We start from the raw sequence: 26,665 nt of genomic DNA on the forward strand, positions 1-26,665 counted from the left end.
CCTCGGTCGACTCAGCCTCAATTGAGTACCTGGTGCGATGTATAAACATTGCCACTGGGGAGACAAAGGTGGCCGGGCGTGGTGCTGGCTACCCACCCCCTCATGTGCCTTACCGGCCGGCCTTCATAGGTGCTCGCTCACAGCAATTGCCCCAAAAGTATGTTCAAGTTCAAGTTCATTTATTAGGTATAGCTCTGTGAGCCATTCGGCTCTTGAATCGGGTGCAACCGCAACAAACAAAAAACAAAAACATGAACAAAAAAACATCTTAAAGTGAATATGTGACTAAGTGCAAACAGAAAATCCAAGAAAAGACACCAAAATATTGCAGAAAAAAACACCGTACACCAACGCTGTGTGCAAAAATCCCAGTGGGATGCAAGTCAAACAACAACAACAACCATAAGACAACTTAGATTAAGGCCATCAGTCTAACTCTGTACTACAACACACAAACATGGCTAAACCAATACACTTTTCGAAATCAAAGGCTATATGGGGAATATTTGTGTTTGTAAATGTTTGGGGAGAGGTGGCACAGGCCAAAAGCACTCGCCACTGATATTAGCGATGGTGGGAATCAAGCTCAGGTTGTTGGGTTTGTAAGGCAGTGCTGATTAACACTGCACCATAGTTGCCGAATGTTTATGTACATATGTGTGCTGCCTTAATGGCCATAATAATGAACAAAATATGTTTCCAAACTTTTTAAATGGCAACTGGTCGAAGTGGCCAGATAGTTTGGGGCGACTAATGCCGTGCTCGAATGATGAGCCAGCATTACAGAGATGCTGGGTTTGAAACCGGGCAGCCACCCATGGTTAAACTTGGTTCTCATGTGTGCTAAGGTAATGGTGTCATCAATGACTGCACGAAAAAAACCCATTATTTCAAATTTGGTTTGTCACTTCAGTTGGCATATCACAGTTCTGAGGATTAAATCCTTAGATTGACTGCCATTTGAAGAACACTTTGTGAAGGGCATATGTGAACGTGTACCATCTAGTGTGTATAAGAGGCTTTTCGAAGGGACTTCAAAAATTAGCGCTGTTATCTCACCTTCAGGGTTGTTGTCTGATACATGATGATGCATTGCCCACTGAGAATCTCAAATGGAATTTCTCTCACTGTGACATGATGCCAATCGTAATATAAATTTGTGGTGGGGGGGGAGCAAATAAATTTTAAATACATTTTAAATAAATATATACAAAAAAATCACAAGCCTTGTATTGTTTTGGTCATTGGCCCATTTTTTTCCTCTGTGGAAGCCTGTGCTGTTCACCAGTTTTAATAAAACCGTCTATAATAGTAGGTAAGATATATGGCATGGAGGATGGTTGTATTTTCCATTCCAGTTCTCCAGGAGGCTATACATTGGCCTACGTGCAGCGAATGCTAATAGGTGTTTATCATCTCTGAAACGGTCATGTTTTCTGTAGACATGACCGATGCAATCTCTTATTAGCACAGTACATTCAGATTTTATTGTATACGTACTGTACTATATTTAAGCACATTTTACACATTGAGGTTGAGAGGGGAAAAAAGTATCGCTTATATAGAATAAGCCCCTGTACTCTTAGTGTGCAAACATACGGTTTTGTTTACCCAGAGTCTGCTTACTCAAATGGGTATGGTGCAGTGCTCATCTGCAATTGTGGGGGACATTTCCACATTCCTATGGTGGCTGCCAGTGCATTGCATATCACAACTTAATGCGCATAATCATATTGGAATTGTATATTGCGAATTTACTTGCCGTTTGTAGTTTAGAAAATTCGTGAGATTTCCCAGCAAAACAACAATCCTCAATTTATTATGATTAATACCGGCACGCTTTGAAGATCTTATTGTATTTTCTTTCTATAGAATGGAAGATGGCTATGGAAAAAAAAGTCCACAATGCATTCAACATCCCTTTAAACATTTTATTATAGGCACTGCCAATTTTCTGTTTTTGCTGCCAAGGATAACAGCAATGCTCACAATCCCCTCGTTTGTCGTGCAGCATGCAATTCTTCTTGGAATCCCTCTCACTTTTGATTTTGCTCACTTTCCCCCTCAGATGCCTTTTCCATTGGAAAAGGGATTTTTCACTTAAATCAGTGTTCTTCTGAAGTTCAAAGACACGGTGGAGAATCTTGACGCAGCCTGCCCATGAGAAAATCGTTCATTATTAAATCGCTGCTTTCTTCCCTTTAACGGGGCTGAACGTCAGCGGTGTCAAACTCATTAAGCGTGCGGAGGACTCCACCTTCACACAAGGCGGCTTTCTTCATGAACTTGTGCTGACCGTATCACTGCAGTGGCTCCGGTTGACTTCATCCTCTGCACTGCTAACGTATCTGTATGCCAGAGCGCACGCTCATATCCCAATTCCAACTAGCCCACTTACCCCAACGTCCTCTCCGTTTTCAAAGGGCGCAATATTCACTGGACTCGCTTGACAATTGCCGAACTGAACTTTAGTGCTGCCCGCTCATTTTGTGTCAGTCGTTTACTAATTGATAACAAATATACACGTACTATTTACTTACTCAGTCATGCATTCATAACCCAATGCGCAAAGGTGTAGTTCTATTCAGATAGATTTTTCAGGCAAAAAGATCCATGTCGAGGTCTTAAGAGCATGGTGAGTGTACACCAGCCCTGTTACTGTATTGTTTTGGTGTTGTTCACTGGAAAGAGCAGCTGTTGGCAACAACATAATGCCAATTAGTCAGATTTCGATTTAAAGCTTTCGTGACTGCAGGGATTCATCTTCTTGGTTCTTTCGGTAAAGTCACGTAGAATGGAAATAATAAAATAATAAAAATAAAACAAAATAATTATCACGACGTTTCGGCCACAACACAAGCAGCCGTCCTCAGGTGGAGAACAGGTCTGTCGAGAAGACAGACCATTCTACGTGACTTTACCGAAAGAACCAAGAAGAATTAGGCAGATTGTCACCTGTTTTACAGGCAAGATGGTCACCTGATTACATATAAAAATTATCAAAACTATTTATAGAGATGGAACAGCAACACCGAGATTGCAATTGGATGTTTAATCAATACATAAAAAGATTAAAAACACAGAAAGAGAGCCAAGAAAGGAGATGTACTGTCCCCAAAGCTATTTACAGCAACGCGAGAAGCTACTTATACAAACAACATTCGTTGGACAAATAAAGGGCTTGAGAGCGTACATATAGAGTATTGCGAATATATTAACGACAAAGTCATAACCGATAGTTTCATACAATTAATTTTATATGCTGCAGGAATGATAGTCCCGTTTAGCTAGTTGTCCGGCTATTTTACACGGGAGATTCGTGGTGCTGCATGAGCACAGCAGCAAACAATTGCAAACAACAACACAGGAGGTATTTAACGGTCATAGAAGAAAAACATTGAAAAAAAGTGCAAATATAATGAGAGCAAGAGGCTCCAGAAAAGATTTGGCAACTAATCTATGTTTTAGTTAAATAGTGACATGAACACACACGAATTGATAGAGACAGTGCAAATATGCGGGAGCAAGAGGCTCCAGAAATACATTAGGTCCAGGTGCAAGTAAGTGCCGTGTGTGTTTGGCCTAATAGGCAAATAAAGAGGGGGGGGGGTGAAGGGAGGGAACCAGGTTGTTGATGAGTGGCGAGGGTCTTCCAGAGGATGTGGAGCAGGAATGCTTTTTTTACGAAACAAAGTTTCAGCAAACGGAATGTTTGGTAGGAATAAGGGGACACTTCTGAGGCTAAGGGAGTTAGAGAAACTAAGTGGTTCTTAGTTAATTGGTGAATTTGTTTAATGACCTTAAGGATGAAAACAGCCCAGTCAATGGTGATCTCTGGATATCCAGGGTCGACAGATTTGAGAATGTACAATTTGCAATGATAAGTTATATAGGGGGTAAAAAGGACAAAACTGAGAGCTCAGTAGTATAATGATGGTTACACAACTACAGGATATTTTTGAAGATCTTATCAAAGAAGACTAATATAGGCGCGTGCATGCGGAGTGCGTAGACGGTGCCCGCCCGCAGCCCCGACATGGTGGCACCGCGAGCCTCGGCCCTCACCAACGTGTGCTTCTGCTTCTCCGAATTCTCGTGGCAGCACCTGAGTTCGTATTCCAAAATGATTTCATTTGAGTTCACCACATGACAGCGTGAGATTGTTCTGTGTCTCCCTTTCCTTCTGAACCACCAGGATCTCAGAAGGCTCAGCCTGGCTGGTGGTGAGTGACACGGACACAGCCTCAGGCGGTATGGGGTTGAGTCGGGAGACCCCGTTGAGTGCCTTGATGTGAAAGCTGTAGTTGGTGTGTGCCAGTAGGCGCACGACGGTGACGCCATGCACCGTGAGGCCCTCGTGCCCCGGCAGGAAGTGCACGCCGTCACCGCACAGGAGCGCACGCCAGCGGCGGTGTTGTCGTCAACGTCATCATCGCCACTGCTGCGGCCGCTGCGTCCCTGCCCCTGCCACCGCAGGTGTGGCACAGGAGGTGAACGATGACGTCCAGGGGGGGCTCCACTCCAACAATGCCGATGACGGCATCACTCCCAGCCTCGTAATAGCTGGCCTCATGGAGACAGCGTGCAGGTGTCTTCTGTATTGCAGGTGTCTTCTGTATTGCTCCGGGCACAGGGTGCAGCGCTCGTCCCCCACCACTTATAATAGCTGAGGGGACAAGCTGTGCAGATGCCACCGTTGACCTCGTAGCCCGGGCAGCACACGTGTTGCCCGATAGGCATGAGCCACTCGCCATCCTTGCTGCAGTATATCCTGGGGTCATCGCTGGCCACCACGTTGAGCACGCACGAGCCGGCCACTTCGACGAGTGAGGACGACCCTTTAGCAGGTAAGGTAAAAGGTAGAAAGCAACGAGCCTACTTTTACCCTACCTTTTACCCTTACCCCATAAAAATTACACGATTACAGGGTAATTACTGGGGTACTACTTAATTCATATAGAATACTCTCGATGATTCCAATTTTACACGCTTTCTTTGAACTCACTCTGTCTGTTGTTGTTGTCGTATCCTCAACTCTTGTAACTAAATTTTAACCCACTTCCCAATGTGGTATCGACTGCAAACTTGGTATACTTATGTCATACTGATGACAACACTATATTCTATCATAAAAAAATAAATGTTTTTAAACATTCCAATTTTTATATTTTATGTTTCGGCTTGCGTCTAATTGTCCACGCTCAACTGACGTTGGCTGTAAATCACAACGGTCCCTTACGTTATGGCAAGCTTCGGGGCCATTCCTGGAGTCGTGGAGTTCTGCCATTACAAGTACATGTAATAAAAGCGTGTTTTAAAGAAAGTTTTTTTTATATTGCTTATTAAATGAAGGTCACGGACTGCGCTACGGAACTTTTAGCGGTAAACAAGGTACTGTATTTACCGGGTAATACTTCGCGCTACCTTTATCCTACCCTTTACCTTACCCCTTGGCATGTCGACACCTTTACCCTTTTACCTGGTAAAAAGGGTAAATTACCTTACCTTTCCGAGGCCTACTCCCCACGACGACCTTGTGTGCGTCACGTGGTCCCCCTTAAAAACCCTCTCAGCAGCTCCTCCCCCCAGCTCGGCCCCGCCCACTTTCCCGAAAGTGTTTTCCGAAAGTCCCTCTCCATAACCCGTGATGTTACGTCATCCTTGGCCTCGCATACCTCTCCAACTCACACTTGCTTACGCTCATCATCCCTCATTGGCTACTCGCAGTACTCCTCTGCACAGATAAGCCTATACCGGCTACAATAGCTATTGGTTAAGGATGATGATATTTATTATTGTGCCTGCTGCTAATTAATAGTGCTAATGGTTTTGAATAAGCGTGATAAAAATAAACAACGTTTATGTTCTATATAGAACAATGTAGAACAATGCAATGTTCTATATGCGTGATAAAAAAAGGGTTAACCTGGTGGCTAAAAGCACACAATGATTCTGTGTTTTAAGATGCAATACTCGTAGAGCCCAAGGCAATCTTGATAGGTTACGAAGAGGTTGCAGGATGCATTCCGCAAGCGCGTCTGGGTGGATGCCCCTATTGTACTCATTAAAACGGAGTTGAAATAGTTCAGAATCAGCTGGAAATGGGAATTAACGGACATAACCATATAATTTATGTTACCAGAAGTCTGTGGAAATGGTATTGGATCACAACCAATGGCGGAGCCAGGATTTTCAGGTAGGGGGGCAACCCCTCCAGCAATGAAAAATGATAGGAGTTGTTACTAAGGACTTGTCCTTTGCTTTTTATTCGACGCGGGTGTGGCGATGGCGCAGCCATCGTTCGAGGGTCGAATTCGAACCGTGTGTGATCGGCATCGCGCTCGCTGAAGGTGTTTGCCTTCAGGGAAGTCGTGTACTATATATGCAAACTGCGCACAATTATGAGTTACTTATAACTGCTTTGCCGTTACTTATTGCCAATTATTGACTCAGACTATTGTCCTATAATTTCATAGAGTCCCTGGCACGTAATAATATGTTATACAGTGGCAGTGGGGGTCGCCAAATGCCGATTTATTACTAATAAACCCCAATAATCCGAACGAAAGTAGGGATTTAGATCGGATCATTGGGTGGCACGTGTCACCCCACCCCCACTGGCTCTGCCAGTGATCACAACAGCCCTTGCGATAAACCATAAATAAAGCTAAATATACCAAAATAAAAGTATATCTGTGTTTCGTGTATTTATTATGCATTGATATTTACATAACAGCCCACGGTGCCTGGCATATGGAAAGCATAATAAGTCATTTATCATAGCTTTTGCTGTTTGCTGTATTAAGTCGTGCTGTAAAGTATTTATGTAAATGAAATTTTAATCCTATTTAAAGTGTAGCGTGCATTATGCTGTCGACAGAATTACGGTATGAAAGGAAATATGGCTATCTCACTTGCAAATCCTGTGCAAAATACTTTTACACAAACAAATAACCGGGAGAGCCTCCTCCAGAGTTTTGCCGAAGGATCTGACTTCTGTATCTTCTCACGTTGCTTAAGGCAGCAGCACACGATGGTTTTAAATGTAACGAAATAAGTCCTAAAAATTCTGGTTAAACTTATTTAAATTGTTTAATTTGTTCATGCTTCCTTACATAATCACAAGTTGATATTATCGGAACGTTTGTAGGCTCAAGGACATTTTGTGCTGACAGAAATTCAGGCTTAAAATGTGCTTCACCGAGCAAGGATGCCTGCTTGTGGTATTTGTACAGTTTCTGTTAAAATATATACGCAAACGTATGTTAACAATTATCTGCCAGTAAGTTTAATTTAGCACTTACATCACAATGTCCCCCAATGGTACTTAAAAACCCGTCAATTAAAAAAAAAAGTATTTTATGCCTCTTTCCGCCTCTCATTTTCTATCAGTTTATAAATTGCGCAGTTACACTTCTGAGCGCCTATCTCGTCGATCTATTTTTAAGGCAACTGCCATCACCAAATTGGTAGGATTACACTTGCCTAATACCGGTCCATAAAATTCGGGGTTCTAAGAAATTGCAACATCTCAAACTTTCCCATACGAAAGCTCATGCTGCGTACGCGGAGCAACGCTTTCGGTAAACACTGCCCAGGTCTGCATGCTGTGCTTTCATGCTTTCATAAAGCACAGCATCCGGAGCCGATTACCCCTGCAGCTTCGGAAACGCAACGCTTGTGGACAGGCTCTTCTCAGCTCTCCCTGGTAGACAGGGTAGCAGAGATTACATTTGACCAATGAGCACAAAACCAGTACCTCCATCACAAAGTCTTTTTTTTTGTAATGGATTCTTGTTTAAATGTAATTCGTGTTTAGCTGTTTTAAAAAAAAGTCTCAATAGTTTTTTTAATCTCAAAACTGTTTACTGTTTTTGGCTCAGTCCTCTTACAATTTAATGTCATGTAATAACAAATAAAGAGTTATTTTGGTCCCAAGAGTACCAACATCTTTCGTAACATTTCAGAATATTTTTATTGCAATTAAAATTACCTTTATATGCATGCTAAAATGTATTTTTTTTCACTTTACCGTTTGTTAAAAGAAAGAAATATGTCAAGTCAATGTCCTAGTGGTCATCTGATACCAAACGACTGTTGTGCATTATGGAAATTACCAAGATTTTCTTTCCAATTGATGGGCACTAACCTTTAACAGACATGGTATGGTTTTAAAAGGATGGCTTCTTTAGATCAGTGAAACGAAATGCAAACATATTTCACACTGCCACAAATTTTCCTTTAAAAAAAAGACCGTTGCTCCAACATTCTTGCCCGATGAAGCTGATTGTAATTATCAGCGAAACGTCGTACTCAAATTTTTAAATGCTGTTGATTCTATCTTCAAAACACCGGTGGGCTAAAGAAGTGAATTATTTTGTCCTTTGAAAAACGTGCAAATTTTTTACTGTTTGGCCGTGCCAGGTGATGGAAGGTTACGACACATTTATAAATAACGCGATCTGACCCAAAAACCTATATTATGAGTAATGTTTTAATAGGCAATTTTTTAAAAGTTTTTTCACTATCTCTTTTGGCAAATGTATACATTTGCTTAAAAAGCAAACTGACCACATGATAACAGATCGGTGCGTCAACTAATAAGGAGGAACATAATGTGATGTTTCAAAAAAGAGGTCAAGAGGAATGCAAATTGTTATTTTAATCAAACTTACGATATAATTGGGACCTTAACATAAACGTGCTGAATTAGCACATAAATGCAGTCAATGCATCTCAGAATAATATAGTCTAAAAATGTATCCCAGCAGACAGCTACTTATTAGTTTGGATCCTATATATATATCTGTATCCCAGTTTTCATATACAGTATACATTATCTACAAATATATTTGACATTAAAGCAGAAGCTACCGATCGAATAAGTCATGACATGTGGAAATTGACATCGCTTGTGGATTACAATTTTCCATTTTATGCACAAGCAAGAAATACAGCGGTGACACGTGACATCGTGTTGAGTGCTGCCTGCGTGGTGAGCAATTAGGAGAGATGCATCAACACAAAGCCAGCACGCATGGTGTTTCCACATACACGAGCGTGTGAAGAATGATACATTTAAGAAAAATGCCTTCACACTAAGTGCGTTCAAGAACGATTGAGTGTAAATAGAGCCAGAGGAGATCCACTTGTCAACTAACTTATCAAAGATCCCTAGACTATCCGAAGAAACTTTTAAAGCAGTCCTGCATGGCTGGTTCATTTTTGCAAAACACCTTCACCATTTTTGGAATCTGCAGACTATCGAAGCTGATTTGGTAACTTGGTTCGTCGAGTATGACATCTTAATGAATACGTGTCTTCATATTTTATCCACAAGTCTAAATTGCATTGCCAGGTCCCTCTCGGGACCTGGCTTATATTATCTGTGGCATGGCCGGCTCTGCCCTTGGCCACGTCCACCTTCCAGAATCCTCGGGAAGGATCTGAGTCCCAATCATGTGACCACACCCAGCCCCCTCCTGGGGCCCCTTTGTAGACTTAACTGGTCACGTGTCCTATCAGGTCAACCAGAGTGTCATGGCCTCAAGTAAACTCATCCTTCCGCCGGAACCCACACACCCTGTCCTGTAGAGTCGGCACTGCACGCAAAGCGTGGTGCCATCTAGCGCTATCATTCAGCGCTCACTGAGCCCCTCTAGGGCCGGTACGACACCCACACCACTGTGGTATCCGCGATGTCACGACACCGCACGCCGTGCCTCTCTAGGGCAGGCACTACACGCAACATGTTGACATTCAGCGATGTCACTACACTTGTACGGGATGGCTTGGGAGAGTGATGGCACAGCATTTAACTCGCTGCCCTTCCAACTCGGCAACCTGAGTTTTATTCGTGGCCATGGCTAACATCAGTGGTGAGTGGTGCTGTATCTGAACTGGCCCTGGGCCCCTTGACACCAACCTGCACTGACTAGGTGGTAGAGTCATTGTAAAATAAGCACCAGGAAAAGCACAGCATGAGGAATCCCTCATCCAGCAGTGGACTGATAAAAGAACTATACAGTATATCTGAATATATGCGTTTTTATTTTGTTTTGTGAATGGCGTCCATTTCTGGAACCCCTTACAAGCTGGAGAGCGCAGACTGCAGAAAGGAATATTCTCACAGGATGATGACACCACAGAAAAACTTCTGATGTGTCCATAATGGATCACTCTTATCCAGCCACCATACAGTGTTGGGCTTTAAATCGCTTTCAGGGGAGTGTTTGTCATGCCTCCATCATCCCATTTAAGGACCTCAGAGCTGGAAAAACTGGGACTAAATAAAAAAACATGATTGATTTTTTGTGTGCAGTCTTTGGTGACTCGACTGACACCATCAAGTCACTAAACTTGACAATCTTCTATAGCCCCAAGTGATTGCCCATATTTCAACTGATAATTTCAGCAGTACTTGCTTGCTGGCGTGGTGCTCTGTCCTGGCCGATTTGTCAAACTGTGCCACATCCATTAGTGGACCAGAGATAGTGGTGAAATAATTTAGATCACCGGAACCAGTCTCTGCATCGTACAGCCACTGATGACTTCTCACAATGTTTTTATTTATACATTCGACCCCTGACAAGGATTTAAACGCGTGGCCTTCCAGTTTTATTTCTGTGGTGAAACTGACTTTTGTCTTTATTATTTAAATCCAAAAAACATACATCCTAGGGAGTGGTGGCACACGATCATGCACTACACTGTTAACATGGCCACCTGAGTTCAATTCCCGACCATGGCTAACGTCAGCAGTGAGTGATATTGGAACCAATCCTTGCCCCCTTCAACAACGATGTTCTGATGATTTCATATGGCCAATGAAGAGCAAGATGTTGGTACTAAAGCGATTTCACCATTCAACTCCTTTGTCTAAGAGCTAGTAAATTTCAGATGAACAATCTTCAAATATATATTTGTGGTAGTACAAAGTTACATGGATCAAGCTTTAGTTTTAGCAGCCGTAGTTGCACGCAGGAGAGATTATTTTATTCCTACCTGTGTTCGAGGTATCCGCATCTTTTATGGCTTGTGCCAATCTGGTTAAGCACTGCCCATTTGTTTCTGAAGGTGGAAGCCAGCCAGTGCGGTGGTGGGCTCGCTGATGAGCCGTGTGTAGAGGAAGCCGGCCAGTGCAGTGGTGGGCTCGCTGATGAGCTATGTGTAGAGGATGCCGGGCAGTCCGGTGGTGGGCTTACTGGTCAGCTGTGTGTAGAGGAAGCGAAGTAGTGTGGTGGCAGGAATGCCGATAACCTGTGTGTTGTGGAAGCCAGGCATTGCGGTAGTGGGCTCGCTGATGAGCTGTGTGTAAAGGAAGCCGAGCAGTATGATGGTGGCATTTGTTGCTTGAAGCGAACCCTACGAGTTGATCCGCGTCATTTTAATGCTGAAATTCGCGTTACGCGGAGTTTGTGCCGCGTGTTTCCAAAGCAGTGGCGCAGTTCTCTGCAGTTTAGTACTTGAGCGCAATGGCCAACGTCCAGAGCACTGAGGCATCTGCCTGCCAGCTGATACTGGCTATGTTTTGAATGAGGTTAACCAAGCCATCTTTGTTTGTTTTGCTGGCAGCCTTTAATAATTCCTTACATTTTATCTGGACCTTATGGTATTTGTATAGGGTTCCTGCTGTAACGACATGATTATGGTGATCATTTGGTTAACAAGACACATCCTGCTGATGCGACCCACAAAAGCAAAACTCCGCCAGACTTATAGGTTGGTCTATGTAAATCAGGGGTGTCCAAACTTTTTGCAAAGAGGGCCAAATTTGATAAAGTGAAGATGCCCGGGGCCAATAGTTCCTTCTGACATTTTTTTTACCACAAAAGTTACATGAAAATACACAGTTATAAAAAAATTTTCATTGTCACAATTACCTTTATTTTTCAAATGACAATGTAACCAAATATAAGCCACTCAGGCAGACGTGAACAACTCTACAAACACAATTCTGCCTTTCATTCAGTCAGATAACATTGCACAAACTGTATAGAATACCTTAAATTTCCATGAGTTAAATATCTTTGACTCATTAACATTTTAAACAGGATTTCGATTTAAAGCTTTTGTGACTGCAGGGATTCATCTTCTTGGTTGTTTCGGTAAAGTCACGTAGTAGGGAAGTAATAAAATAATAAAAATAAAACATAATAAAATAATTCTCACGACGTTTCGGCCACAACGCAAGCAGCCGTCCTCTGGTGAAGACCAGGTCTGTCGGGGAGACAGCGTCTGAATGAAACACCACCACGCTTGGAGCGTATATTTAAGCTGGGTTGGAAGGGGGGAAGGGCGCCTTGACAAAATAATTTGCATATCAAGAGTAATTTAGCATATTTATGGGAAATGCAGGTATGTGATTAGTACTACTTTTTTTTTTCAATCGCCATGGCAGAGATGACTCGAGAAGGGTTCGCGGCACGGATGCAGAGCCAGATAGCATTAGAATGGTGCTGCCACCGTGTGGTGACAGGAGGAATTACATCTTTAAAGTTTTATGAGTTATTTATTCTGACAGAGCTAGCGAGCCATAAATAACACATTATAAGACCGAAGCTGCGGGCCGTATGAAATCTGACCGTGGGCCGTGATTGGCCCACGGGCCGGACTTTGGACATGCCTGATGTAAATATTATATATGTAATTTCGTGCTTCTGGGAGTGAATAATGATATATATCGTCTGCTTATCTATATTGTTATCTATATTCTCCACAACGATGCTCATGAATACTTTGTGTTGTGTATTTTATAATGTTGCGTCAAACTAGGACCCACATCTTCACGAGGGGGTCCGTGCCTTTAACATCTGGCGGGTCACCAGCATTGATTCCAGCAAGGATGACTGCTGGTGAGACGCTGCATGTTGAAACCTGTCCAGAGCTTGCTTGTACTGAATCGATGCTGCTGGAATTATTCACTCCCAGAAGGTGGTGGGGTAGATGAGTTGTGTAAAGGAAAGTTCTATACTCTACCTGGAGAGAGAGAGTTATATGAAGGAGAGGTCTGGCTGACTACTTTGTTACGTGTATCCAGAGCATTGATTGAAGGCACCCTGGGATCAAAATGATGAAATGAAAATACAAAGGGTGGCATTACAGAGTGCTTTAGGACAACTGAATTTAATTATGTAAAAACAAATTCACCAATGTGTCTGAATATGAAACGTTTTTAACGATCGGTATATCTTGCCTGCTGTGGCGAATGACTATGGAAATAGAGCTGAGACTTGTGAAGTGTTGAGAGAGATGCATGCTGGCAAATCTTCTCCTTCGTATGACCGTTGGTGGTGTAGAGCAGTGGATCTCAGAGTGTGGTCCCCGTACCACCAGAGGTCCGCGACGCTCCTCCACATTGTCCACGGGGCTCATGATGCAAATGCAGGTTGATCCGGATAATAATGACAATGTTTATACCTTTTGTTTCTGACATGAATATTTGACTCATGATATTTAATAATAAAAAAATAAAGTTCGGTATACTACCCTGGTTAAACTACTCTAACCATAAGATCTAAATGCCACCCCTAAAAACCTTATAGCTGCGTTTACATTTATTTATCATTCAGTTATATGAATGACTTTGTATTAGTAGTGGGTGGGGACTGGGTGGGTCCACAGTAATGTTTGCATGGGCTGAGTGGTCCGCGGACCAAACAATTTTGAGAACCACTGCTGTCGGGCAACAGCTGTAATTTTACATTGAGGTGGTTGAGACAGATGATTGTAGCCGGAGCTGCGCACTGCATTGCTGTGATGCCTCGTTCATATTTGTGAAGCGGGCAATGAGTCGTGCGGTCCATGGTTTGTTATGCTGGGAATTAAAGTGAGAGTTAAACAAAAAGTAAACAAATGCAAATAACAGCAATTATCTCAACTGCGATGGCGAGATCTTAACTACTTCGTGGGTTCGATCCTGACCCTGACGCTTTACATGTTCTCCCCGTGGTCGTGTGGATGTTTCTTCAGGTCCTCCGGTTTTTCCCTCAACATTTAGAAACACACGTTTAGAGTATTTGGCTGCTATAAATTTCCACACGATAAGCCACTTTGTTGAGCATTTACGGCCAGGTCCCTTCTGAAAAAGAGCTATATAGCTCAGTGGGCCTTACCTGGTAAAATATAACAAATATTTCCATTAGAGTAAAGATCAGTAAGGTGTTGTTTGGAGACAAATGATGGAGGGAGCACCCAATCGAGAACATTCCAGAGCGGACGACGTCGATAGAGCAATGAGATTATCTCGAGTACAGCAGAAAAGTGGACTATGACATCGCAAGCCCACGAGGGATGGTGACAAGAGGGGGCATCCTTCATCCAGCAGCGGAGTGATCACGGTTGATTATTTATTATGGCAATACTTCTGTGTAAAAAAAAATGCACAGTGCTGCGTTGTGTTTACGATATAGGTGTAAGAATCTGTGTGCCACCGCAGGGGAATGTGTCTACATCAAGCCTGCCATGGAATGCAATGATGGTCAGACGGGGGGTAAACAAATTGAGGCTCGTTGCCAGCAACCTGTGGAGGCAAGCTACCCCCAGCAACAACTTTTGTTGAAAAGAGGAAACGAAAATGCAATTAAACCACACACAACGAGGAAGGTACCCCTCGCATCAACTACGGGTGTGTAGAATATGACACCTGCGTGGCACGCGGAGAGGTTTGTATTATCGCAGTTTGTAATTTTGTAACCTCAAAGACCTCTTCCCAAAAGTAAACTGTTTTCAGAATCAAAATTAAATAAAGCACTTTGGTTCGAAACCCACAATAGTGCGTCGAGTTAAGTGAATAGTATGTGTATTTACTTGCTACAAAATCCATATGTTTGACGTAACAAATCTTTCAACAGCGAAGGAAAGACAGTTTACCGCTTCTAAGCTGGGGGCAATGGATTTTTTAATCCAACAGCTTGTGTTCTGTCTTGCGGATCAATTATAATTGATTTTCACCGAGCGGCTGGTTTGCTGCCAAGCAAAGAATTTCAGGCACTCCAGGTGACGGCTCTTTATTAAGTTCTGAGAAAATGAAACCCCGTGCCGACTTCCAGATTGTTATGGGCTGTGAGGCTCGGTACTCTTGCCCACCCCACCCACCCCCCTGTGAAATTCAACAGCTTGCAATTCAAAATTAACTTCATCTCTGTATTGTTCTTTCAACTGCAAACATCTCCATGGCACCAAAAGCGGTGTCTTATTTTTGCTCAAAAGTCTGTGGAGTCATATAGAGCAAGCCTGCTATAATAACAGAAGATGTGCTCGTGTGTGGGATGCACTTATGATATGAGCCTGATCTTGCTGCAGCGTCTCAGCTGGTATTGGAGCAAGGCAGATACAAATCGTTTTTCAAACGGCAGGATGACGTGGAAGTACAAATTATATTTTATGTATTCATATCTATATTTTAAGCATTCCCAAACATAGTGAACATGATCATTCACAGACATGAACTGGCTGCACACTGTATTACTAAATGATCATAACTTAAAACAGGGAGAAAAAAACGGGTTAAGTGATAGATCGGCAGAAAATAGTTTTTATAGTTTTTGGAATTGTCAAATGTAAAATGTCGATGTTGACGAGTGTTTCGTTTTGTGGCAACCATTTCCACATGATGGGAGTGTTTTGTGTTTCATTGTGTTGAAGTTCACACGACTAAAGTTACAAAGAAATGTAAAAAAAAACTAAATTCAACAGCCCATCACGTGACTGTTTAAACTAAAACAGATTGCCTTTTGAATTTAAACAATAACATGACCAAATCGAAGGGCCGATAATTATTATTTTGTGCGAGAGACATCTATACAATGTGGATAATTAATATATTTCACGGTTATGTACTTGAGCACATTGATCTCTTTTTGCATTGAAACGTGCTTTGACAATTCCACCACCTGTGTCACGTGGTTTTATCTGTGGAACTGCGTGTGTGCACGTACTCCGGCGTGCGTTTGGATCCTCATTTCCATCGTTGGTTCCTGAGCCAGTGCTGGATATTCCACATTCCTATGGCAGAAGCACATTTTTACATCGGACAATCGCCGTTCACTTTTCCACTCACTGGTGGAATTTTTCGGCAGAATGGTGGTTAACATGCGCGCGCTCCCACGTGGGAGCTTCTTATTGTATGCGGTTTAATTATCTTTCTTGAACTCATAAAGTTTGGGCTCATTAACTCGAATATGGAACGCGGTGTTGTATTGCGTGAATTAATAATTAAATGGTTTCCATATTTTCTGCGACCTCCATAAACAGTTGACAGTGTATAGCGTGTTGCCTGAAATAGTTTCTCTAAAAAGATTTAAAACTTAAAATTAGTTAGTAAAATGCCTCCCTCCATGTTGGGAACGGACTTCAGATTGCGGTCAACGTCTTTCATTGTGGAGCTGAAACGCGACTTCGGGAGGAATGATGTAACTTTATACCTAAAGGATGCTCTCAATGCACTGCTGGACAAAGGCCTCCCCAAACTCTGTCAGCTATGGGGGGAGGGGGATGGGGTGTTTGACCATACTTCACCATGCTGGTCAGTGCAGGTTGGTGAAGAAGGTGGATGTCAAAGGACGGTTCGTGTGACACTCGCCCACTGATGTTAGCCGTGGCCAGGCATCGAACTCGGGATGCCAGAGGGATGCGGAGAGAAAACAGAATCTGCGTTCAGCCCCGGCGGCACGACTGTGGCCATCTGACAACGTCTGTGGATGAGCGATCAGAAATCATTCGTTACATCTAGTCAGAAACCTGTTTTGCAACGGCATACTTACACTTTAGAGCAGTGAGAGAAATGTAAATTGTTGTGAGCGTATACTGCGGGAGGTTAACAACACTTCACAATTTAAATTGCAATTGCTGTACTCGCAGAGGCAAACCGCACAGTCAGAGCGGCAGATTCTCTTAATTGTCGCAATAAAATGTCACCGAGCAGAAAATTATCAATTAGTATGTTTTTTTCCTTTGCTGCGCAACATAATTGCAACAAGGCGGGGGATGCATGCCGTCGATCTCAAGTCAGTGGCAGTATTTTCCTTTTTCGTTTTTGAAAAAAAAGAAAAGGTCTGTGGCATGAGGCAAATCAGGTGGGGATCAGGTCGGCTCAACGCACTTGATCAATACTGGAGATGGATGCCGCTTTAATACAGTGGGAGTAGCACGGTTTTGCACTTCACAAAGAGTGCTTTGAACGAGATTTATGAAAGAACACGTATCGAGCGAAAAGCAGTTAGCGAAAGAAATAAAGGATAAAATAGGCCACTGCATAGGACTTTATGAGCTCGCTCGGTCAAGTTAGGGTCAGCATCGTGATAGACTGCGTTGCAGTTTGCCTCTAATAACATTTTAGAGGCTCATCCAGAATGTGACCACTCCGCTGCATACCAGAGATATCTATGTACTGTACACTGACTGCATTTATTTTGCAGTTAATGGTTTCCAAATGTGGGTTAAATTGTCACACGGTCAGGAGAATAACCGGATTGAAAGATCGAGGCAACACACACGTGGCTGGCTGCCGAACCGCAGACACTGACACGTGAAAAAGTCGGAGTGATCCCAAGAGGTTTGAGTGCGGCGTCAGCACGCTTGTTTGGTGCTTTCTAAGTTTCCACCAGCTGCTGCATGCGACTTTTTTTTTCTTCTCTCGAGCAGAGAACCTCTGTTCGACATTTCCTCTGAACTGCTTGTTTTGGCCTCCATGCTCCTCTCTCATCCCACGTGTGAACCGCGCTTCTGTGCACGCGCTCAATGACAGACTCGTTTCTGAATGTGAACACTTGCACACGCGTTGTCTTCTGCTTCTTCAGATTCTTTTTCTGCTTCTGCTGCTGCTTCTGTTGATTCTTCTTCTGCTGCATCTTTGCTGCTTTTTATTGTTCTTCTCCTTCCCCCTCTCTCTTATTCCTACTCTTTTATAAATACTGGAGTAATTGAGTAGCTGCTAACGCCCTCATTTGTGTTTTCATCACAGCATCCTCTTCTCTTCTGTCAAACACTGTTCTATGTTATACACACCTCTGTTATACACACCTCACAGTGTTTGTACAGCGCCTCGTGGGGAGCGGTTGTGCAGCGGGCACTGCGCTACAAACCCGGCCACCCGAGTTTGATTCCCGCTCATGGCTAAGACCAGTGGCGGGATATCTGGACCGATCCTGGGCTTCCCCCAGGTCGATTCAGCCTTGAATGATTGCTTAATCTGTGTGAATAATGCCGCTTTGGAGACAAAGGCGTGGTGCCGGCCTTCATAGGTGCGACTGGCTAACAGCACTTGCCCCAACAGTCTGTTAAGGCTATACGGGGGATCTTTGTTTTTTTGTACAGCGCTTTGAGGCGCAGTTACACTGAGGTGACACACAAACCCAAATTATACCGGATTGTAATGGATACTTTCAGAAGAGATGGGGTTGTATTTTTCAGAGAATCTAGACTGGTGAGTGGCATTCTGCACTTGTTGGAAGGAGGCATTGGGGGTAAATTCGCCAAAGGTAGCAGCCTAGGGAAATGCTGAAAACCCATTCGGTGGTCATGCTCATACTACATTTGTACGCGAGACTTTGCTTATGAAATGCCATGAGCCAGTCACGTAACATCCTAACAAATCACCACTGCTGTAGCAAACTTCAGGCTTGGACATTTCCTCCCACCGACTGCTCATTTACATTGAAATGTGGTAGTATGCATCATATAATGATGTGATGCATTCTCTTTCAAATTAAGCAATCTATTATTCCAAATGTCTACATAAAGTATATACTGTATACGGTCTTATGTGCTTATAGACAGCTTACGTTATATGGATCTAATGTGTTGCGAATTCATATCCGCACATGAAATGTCACTTGCATAGTCATAATACCATGATCTGAGCACAGCGATGTTATCACTATCGCTATATATGCGAGTGTGTATTTATACCTTTCTCTTTATATATAAAACACATAATGGCTTAGCCTGCTGTAGTTGACAAGTCATATCTAATATGTCCAGAAGTTGCACGTGCTGCTACTTTGGCAGTGGTGTACAATTAATAACAAACTCGACACACTCTGCAATAACACGGTGGCCTTAAAATAAAACCAATATGTAATTGCCAATGTTTCAGGCCGTGGGACTTTTTTTTAAACTTCCACCGATTGTATACTATTTATATTTGTCCTTTAAGGCAACTTTGTTGATGAGGGTGTTGAGTGTATTGTAGAACAATGGTCATCACTGCTATGAGTTAAATTAGAGATGCCAACTCTGCAGGTCCCAATGCCTCCTCCACCCACCTGATTCCCTTTGCGATATAACAATATGGTTATGGGTAAAGCCAAAAAGCTACATTGTAAATTAACAAACAGAACATTGGTCATGTTAAGATAGCGGTAAGAACAGATTTTGATTAATTACTGTGCAATTTATCCACAAAATGAGAATTAATTTATCAATTGGATATTTTAACTGTGGCCTTTCCAATCGTAACAGCATCACCGTACAGAGTGGAGTAAAGTTGGCCAACACTAAAATAACAAGACGTCCCTGGGTTAAATAAACATGTAGAAGTATGCGTGGCGCATGTCCCCAAGCTGTCTCACAAACCAAGGCCTTAATAGAAAAAAAAACATGCGAACGTTATCAAAAACCATTTGTGAACAGAATCATAATCAGTCGGTCCACTGCTGGATAAAGGCCTCCCGAAGCTGCCACCATCTCTCGCGATCCTCTGATGTAATTCTAATTTGCCTGGCAGCTGCATAAGAGCTGATTGTATAATTCCATCTCCTGAGTTCCCTCCCTTGGCTGGCACTCCATCCTTTTTCTTGACCATAGGCCATCATTCCTTCTAGCCGTGACGTACCCTGCCCAAAGCCAACTTACTTTTCTGAACAGTTTGAATCATGTCGTTAACCCGCGTTTGTGCTCTTGATCCACGTGTCTCTCTTTCCGTCTCTCAATGTGATTCAATGCACTCGTGTCTCCACGCTTTTTTTTGTTGTTGAGCGCTTTCCCGTTTTTGCCCCATCTGATCGTGTTTCTAATCCATGTCATAGCAGGCGGCACGCGCTGATTAAAAGCATTCTTCTTGAGGTACGTTGCTACGTTACCTTTCAGTGTCTAGTTCAGATTTTTTTTTAAAGGCACCTCAATCTGCTCTCGCCTGCCTCTTTATTTCACCATTTTGATTCTGGTTTGCTTTCAATAGCTGACTTAGGTACATAGACTCTGCCTATGGCTTTCCGCTTGTGTCTTCTGACATGTGTAATCGCTTCTCACACCTGTTGCACGTGACAGTGACTCACAGCCGCCAAATGGGAATAAGTAGCATTCCACACTCATTTGTGCATGGAAACACTCTGACCTTTGACCTTAACATATAAATAAAATTAGAGTCCATTCTTCAAAGGGTTCTCACGGAATCTTGTAGTTTTTTCGAATGTTTATTATTCCCAGACTATAAATGTCTGGCGATGAGTAACTCGCATTACCATCGTTGGTATTGCTTTCAACTCTGGCTCTCGCGCAGACAAGTAAACGTACTTTATTCTGACTGTACTATTGTATAAAAGCTGTGGATACTGCTAACTCAAATTCGCTTGGCTACCCAATGTCGATGCAATAGAGTTGCAGTGGAGAAGGCGACTCAGAGTCCCATTGGAGCCGAATTCTGAGAACTCAACAGACTAGGATTGTCCCATTTGCAAGATGGACATGGGTCACCAAAATTACAAAAGCAAAATTAACTAAATAGAGGAGAGCAATGAAGAAAATAAGGAATCGGAGCAAAAAATAACCGTGTCATCGGAGAAATTTCAAATATTGCACAAAACATAATAAAAATCCCTGTAGCATAAGTCTGCTTGGGCAGATTATTTTTTTACTGATAATTGTCCAATTAAGTTATTCAAATAAACAAGGTGATTATTTTACTATGTACACAGACGAGGACTGTCCTGGAGTGATGCACAAGCAGTGCCTGACTCCGCGTTAGAGAAACAGCCCACAGACTTGGCTATCACAAAACTACTTGATACATGCTTTAAAGTAAGGGGGTGGGCTACATTATCCCACATGCCCTGTTATAGAAAAACATGCTAGTTGCATGTGAGTCATGTCGATATATATAATTCTCAACTGGAATGTAGCCAAATAAAATATAATACAATTATTTAACAACAGCTCTTTTCGTGCAGTAATTTGTTACCAACCTGACACCACCAACTCTTAATTTACTTGATAATCTGATTTAGTCACAGATGACTGCTTTTATTCCAAGGCAGGATCTTAGCAGTGCCTGGTCATTTCTCTTGACTCATGAGTCACCTGGCCACCTCTGTCACTTTACACTTTAATGGAGTAGAATTAAATGCCTCTTTATCCGTATTTACGTGGTGTACACTTTTTCAGATGCTGATTTTTATGTTAACACACGAATAAGTGGGCTCCACGGTAGCGAAATGTTAACTACCTCGTCTGGTATACAGGAGGTTGTGGGTTGGTCCTGATCCTGATGCCTGTATATTTGGAGTTTGCATGTTTTCCCCGTTGTCGTGTGGATTTTTCTCTGGGTCCTTTGGTTTTTCTGTCCACATTTAGAAACGTGTTTGTATTTGGCTGCTATACATTTCCAGATGATAAGCCGCTTCGTTGAGCTATCATTTGTGGCCAGGTCGCTTCTGAAAATGAGTATATAGCTCAATGGGCCTTACCTGGTAAAATAGTTTAGTTTTTAAGTGTGGCAAATAAGATGACTTTGCTCGCAGTTTTGGCAACCTGCGGTGATCACTTCCGGTCCCGCCTCTAACCGACAGGTGAACGTTGCTATTAATATGCATGAGCCGTGCACTCTGCTTATCCCGTGACAAAATATGAATAATAAGAGTTTTCACCAATCAATTAGGGACCACAAAGGTTTCCCTGTATAAATACCATTTTTCTCATTATTTAACATTTGAATTTCACGTCATTTCATTATTTTAATTGTGATGTAATTATATTAAATTCAATTCTCTATACTATAACGTTATTGTTAGCTCCTAAATATTGAACTTGTAGTTGATGTGCTGTCATTTGATGGTTTTCCAGAAACGCGATTCTCGAAGCCACAGTTTAAAATACTTTTGACCAAATTCGCATTACAGCGCAAACTGATCTCGTCAAATCTTGACAGCCTCGCAGGAGTTGGGGCTGCTTAAAATCTTGGGACGGGTGACCACCGTGGCTTGCCGGGTGGTGTAGGTGTGGTGGCGTGAGATGACCATGAGTTGGAGGTGTTGAGCGTCACCTCCCATTACGCGTGACTGATTACTCCGCTTTCCTCACTCACTCGAGTACAGTCATCGTATTAGTCAAACATCCCAATGCAGGACACCTGCTAGAGAATCGTGAGACTCAATGAGGTTTTTTTCCCAGGGTAAATAATGGACGTCATTAAATATCTCCTGCATGGCCAGATGAATTGCAGACACTGTATTTTCTCTTTCGATAACGAAGACAAACATGGTTCACCAGTATATTGAAAACTATTAAGATTGTATCATTGCTGTAATAATGCTCGGGCTGTTACGCAGGCTAAGCTGTGGTGTTCTTTTTCAGATATGATCGCTGAAAGGAATAGGCAAAACATTGATTAATGATCCAGCTTGCATAATTAATGCATCTGCTGAAAGTCTTTCCTCATGACTAAAAGGAGTTCTTAACCTGTTCTTTCAGCATCAATGTCCCTTAAAAAAAAGTCCTCTCTGATTTTCATCCACCCATATATAATGACGCAGCAATATGTACCTCATGCATAACTAATACTGATGATTTTGGCTGATGATTTTTTTTTAACTGGTGTTTAGTTATTATTTTCCATTAGGCAGCCAAATTGTTTTCACAGTTGATATTGCTAAACATTTAAACACGTTTATAATTTAATCAGTAAATATTGAAAGACATGCAATCAAAGCTGAATTTACACATTTCTATTCTACTCTTAGAATACTCAAAATATTCACATGCAAGTGCAAAGATGAATACAAAGATCCCCCGTATAGCCTTAACAGACTGTTGGGGCAAGTGCTGTGGCCAACATGACAAGGGGAGGCCTAATTGAAGGCCGGCACGGCACACGAGGAGGTTGGGTGGCCAACACCACGCCCGACCGCCTTTGTCATCCAAAATGACGATGTTATACACCACACCAGGAACTAATCTGAGGCTGAGTCGACCTAGGTGGAGGCCCAAGAATGGTTCAGATATTCCATCACTGGTGTTGGCCGCAGTGCGCTAACCGTTACGCCACCACTCCCCACGCATGCAGGTACATGCACACTCGCACCAACATGCCAACTGTAATATAATTTTTGACTCTTATTCAGTTTAAAAATAAAAAATACATGTGGGTGAGTGGCATGGCAAATGCGCTACACTATGAACCCTGGCCACGTTAATTCGAATCGTGGTCATGGCTATCATCAGCAGACAGTGACATCTGAACCAATCCTAGACCACCCCCCCCCCCCGTTTCACCATCCCACACTGATCAGCATCGTGAAGTATGGACAACAAACCCCATGGCCAACATGACAAGGGGAGGCCTTCATTAGCAAGCAGTTTGTCGCTAAAGATTATAATTACTTTGAGCCAGTATCTGGTGAAAAAAAAGTGGTTGGCTGTTTTTAGTAACATGTTATTTTAACTGCGAATTAAGTGCGATAAGAATGGGAAGGACTTCGTGACTGAAATTGACCTTGAAAACACATGTAATGTGTAGACAATTTATTGTGTCAATGCAATGCCAGCTAATGGAATTCTACACGTTTTGATTTTTATATGGAATATAATGAAACTCTTTTCCAACAGTCGAGTGTAGGTTGATAATTTGCTCATTTTACGTACATACATATACAGTGATCCCTCGTTGATCGCGGTTAATGGGGACCAGAACCCCTCGCGATAGGTGAATATCCGAGAAGTAGGATTGGCCCCCTATGAATTTCCGTATATGTGTGTGTGGGTACCAGAATGTTTAAAATATGTATATTTATACTTTATATATATATTTTACTTAAATCTATTTAATTATAAAACCTTAATATTATACATTCACTCTCTCTCTCTCATACGATACGTATTATGGTGTTCTACACTCACCAATGACAGTAGTATCTTGAGACTTGACTCCAGTAATGACGACGATGACGATGACAATGACAATGACGACGATGACAGACCTGTGCAGTTCGATAAATGTGATGATGAATGATGATGATGGTGTTACTGCACAGGTATAATGAGGCCTTTAAATTAGTTCGGGAAGCGTCTCATCACGTGCCTTGTCTGAGTGCCCGTGGGTATGTACAAAGCCTCTGAGAGAGTTTCTGTCTTTGTCTGGCATCCTGGGAAACGTTTCTCTCGCGCATCACGATGAAACAATGCTGCTTTCCGCAATACGGCTGCCGATATGGCGGTATTTTTGAATTTTTATTTTTCGATGAATATTTTTGAAAAATCCGCAATGCACTGAGGCCGCGAAACTTGAACCGCGAAGTGGCGAGGGATTACTGTATGCTTTTTTACAACCTCATCGTGAACCAATAAAGCTGAATATTTGCAAACGCAACATTGGAGTATCTACGTATAGGGAGGCCAATTTGAAATGGGGAGCTGTCATTGAGAAACCTCCACAAGATGGTGCCATCGTAGTTTTGCACACCTGCCTCAGTATCGAAATGGTGTTGTTTGGCTGTTTCAAGTGAGCGGATTGAGTCGCGTACAGGTGATCATCGATTGTCCGGCACCGCGCAATTATCCGCCTTCCAACATTAACCGGCACTGCGCGATTATCCAGCAGCTTCCAATATTATCCGGCAGACCCGGGCCGATCTGGTGAAACCAGCAAAACTGATCCAAAGGCTGTAACCAGTCCTGCGATCGGCACCATGCGCATGACAAAAAAGTAACTACACTTGATGTCAGTGTTAAATATGATATACGGTACATTATACACTACATACAACTTAAACAATGAAAATAATGCACGTAAAGACATCACCCCATGCAGAGTCTTCGAGATTGAAGTGGTGCAGTAAATACGTGACTTTTTACAGTAGGATATTTATTTTTGTCCATTTGTATGTTTATTTATGCCATTTTTTTTCTTGTAACATTTAAGACACCAAAAAACATGCCAACACCTAAAAACATGTCATTCAGGAATGTGTAAAAATAAGATATTTTAAATAATGATGATTAGTGATTATCCAGCGTTTTTGAAAATCCAGCACAAGCGGATATGAATGTGACATTAAAACAAAGATGTGCCCCTCGACCTGCACCATGCAGGTGATGGTGGACTCCAAGCAGCTATTTACTATATACGCGTGCGTGCGTGTGTTTAAAACGTCATGAAACATTTACACGGAATCATTCAGTATTAATTTTTTGTGCCTAACCCTCGGGTTTATACTCGCGTTCACGCCAAGCAGTGAGTTTTCCACCATTTATGGCCATTAATATTAATGTTTACAGCTCAATAAAGCGGTTACGTAAAATCGGTTAAGGTTGAGGTTAGTGTTAGAATGAGGGCAAAAGGGGTTAGGGATGAAAATAGAAGGCTAAAGGAGTGCAGATCATTTGTCGAAAACGTTTAACCACACGAAAAACACAAAGCACAAACTGAATCATTGCAAGAGGCCTCTGCATGCGGGAATGTTTTCAGCGTTCTGTCACAAACAGGGACTTGTACTCACTGCCGACAAGAGGTGGAGTGACATGCATTATAATCGCACTGTCCTCTTGTGTATTATTAATAATATTGCTGTACAAACATTAATTCAGAAATATACACACATTCGAACTGACTTATTACAACAAAGAAAAAAATGTATATTTCATGTTTTTAAAAACATTTTGTATATTACAATGCCATTGTATGTATATGTGTGGGGTTGTATTTTTTTGTATTCTGCAAAGCACTTTGCACCAAACCAAATTAATTGCCGAGCGTGCTTGCCCCGTGCAGAACAAGATCACAGAGCAGCCAATTTAAAAAAAGTCGTGATTATCGCTGTTGGGAGGAATCAGGCCCTGTTGGCTCCTCTGAGCAATTTTCCAAAGTGACGATAATAACGGAGCCTAATGAAAAGAGAAGCATAGCGAGTGTAGGTCCTCGTTAAGGCAAGCAGCGGGAGTTAACACCAATTGATAGCTGCTAATTAAAAAGCTTGCATTGGTGGGAAATGGAAAAAGGTGAAAAGCTGTATTTTTTAATCTCCTTTTTACTCCTGACCTGAAGCATTAAGTATACCTAAATACAAAACAGCATTATACAAATACGACGCTGATGCAGCGTCCGTTTGTGTCAAAAAGCCCAGGGAACGATAAAACTGCCGGTTCCTTTAACAGCCACCATTGGTTGAGGCCCAAGTAGTGTGTGAATTCTTTTTTAAGTGGCGCTCTTTCATTGTACAATGTTTAGACTGGAATTTGATGAGATAACAAAGACAAAGTGACCGTACTTGACTGTCAGCATGGACCCATGCAGCAACAGTGGCTCCATGACTTGTGAGGTGAAGACAAAAAAAACCCTCTTGCTATTGGTCGGCAGATAGAAGACTGACATCGAATGCCTGCGACATTATAACCCGGTAACCCAGAGGATCCACACTCATTAAAACCGTTTAAATATAAGTTGGGACAACAAGTT

At 42.3% G+C, this 26,665-nt stretch overlaps 1 protein-coding gene across 1 annotated transcript in view; it reads left to right on the forward strand.

Moving 5' to 3' along the window:
* The window catches only part of LOC133350810 (uncharacterized), a 136,434-nt gene that overhangs the window by 45,892 nt on the left and 63,877 nt on the right, over nucleotides 1-26,665 (forward strand). Inside the window, exons 2-3 of the mRNA XM_061565563.1 lie at nucleotides 4,196-4,223; nucleotides 4,305-4,476. The gene's annotated coding sequence lies outside the window, so the exon portion shown is untranslated. The remainder of the gene's footprint in view (nucleotides 1-4,195; nucleotides 4,224-4,304; nucleotides 4,477-26,665) is intronic.

Source organism: Lethenteron reissneri, chromosome 35 (genome assembly GCF_015708825.2).
Source record: "Lethenteron reissneri isolate LAM-NWPU_2019-01 chromosome 35, ASM1570882v1, whole genome shotgun sequence".
Classification (NCBI taxonomy): Eukaryota; Metazoa; Chordata; class Hyperoartia; order Petromyzontiformes; family Petromyzontidae; genus Lethenteron; species Lethenteron reissneri.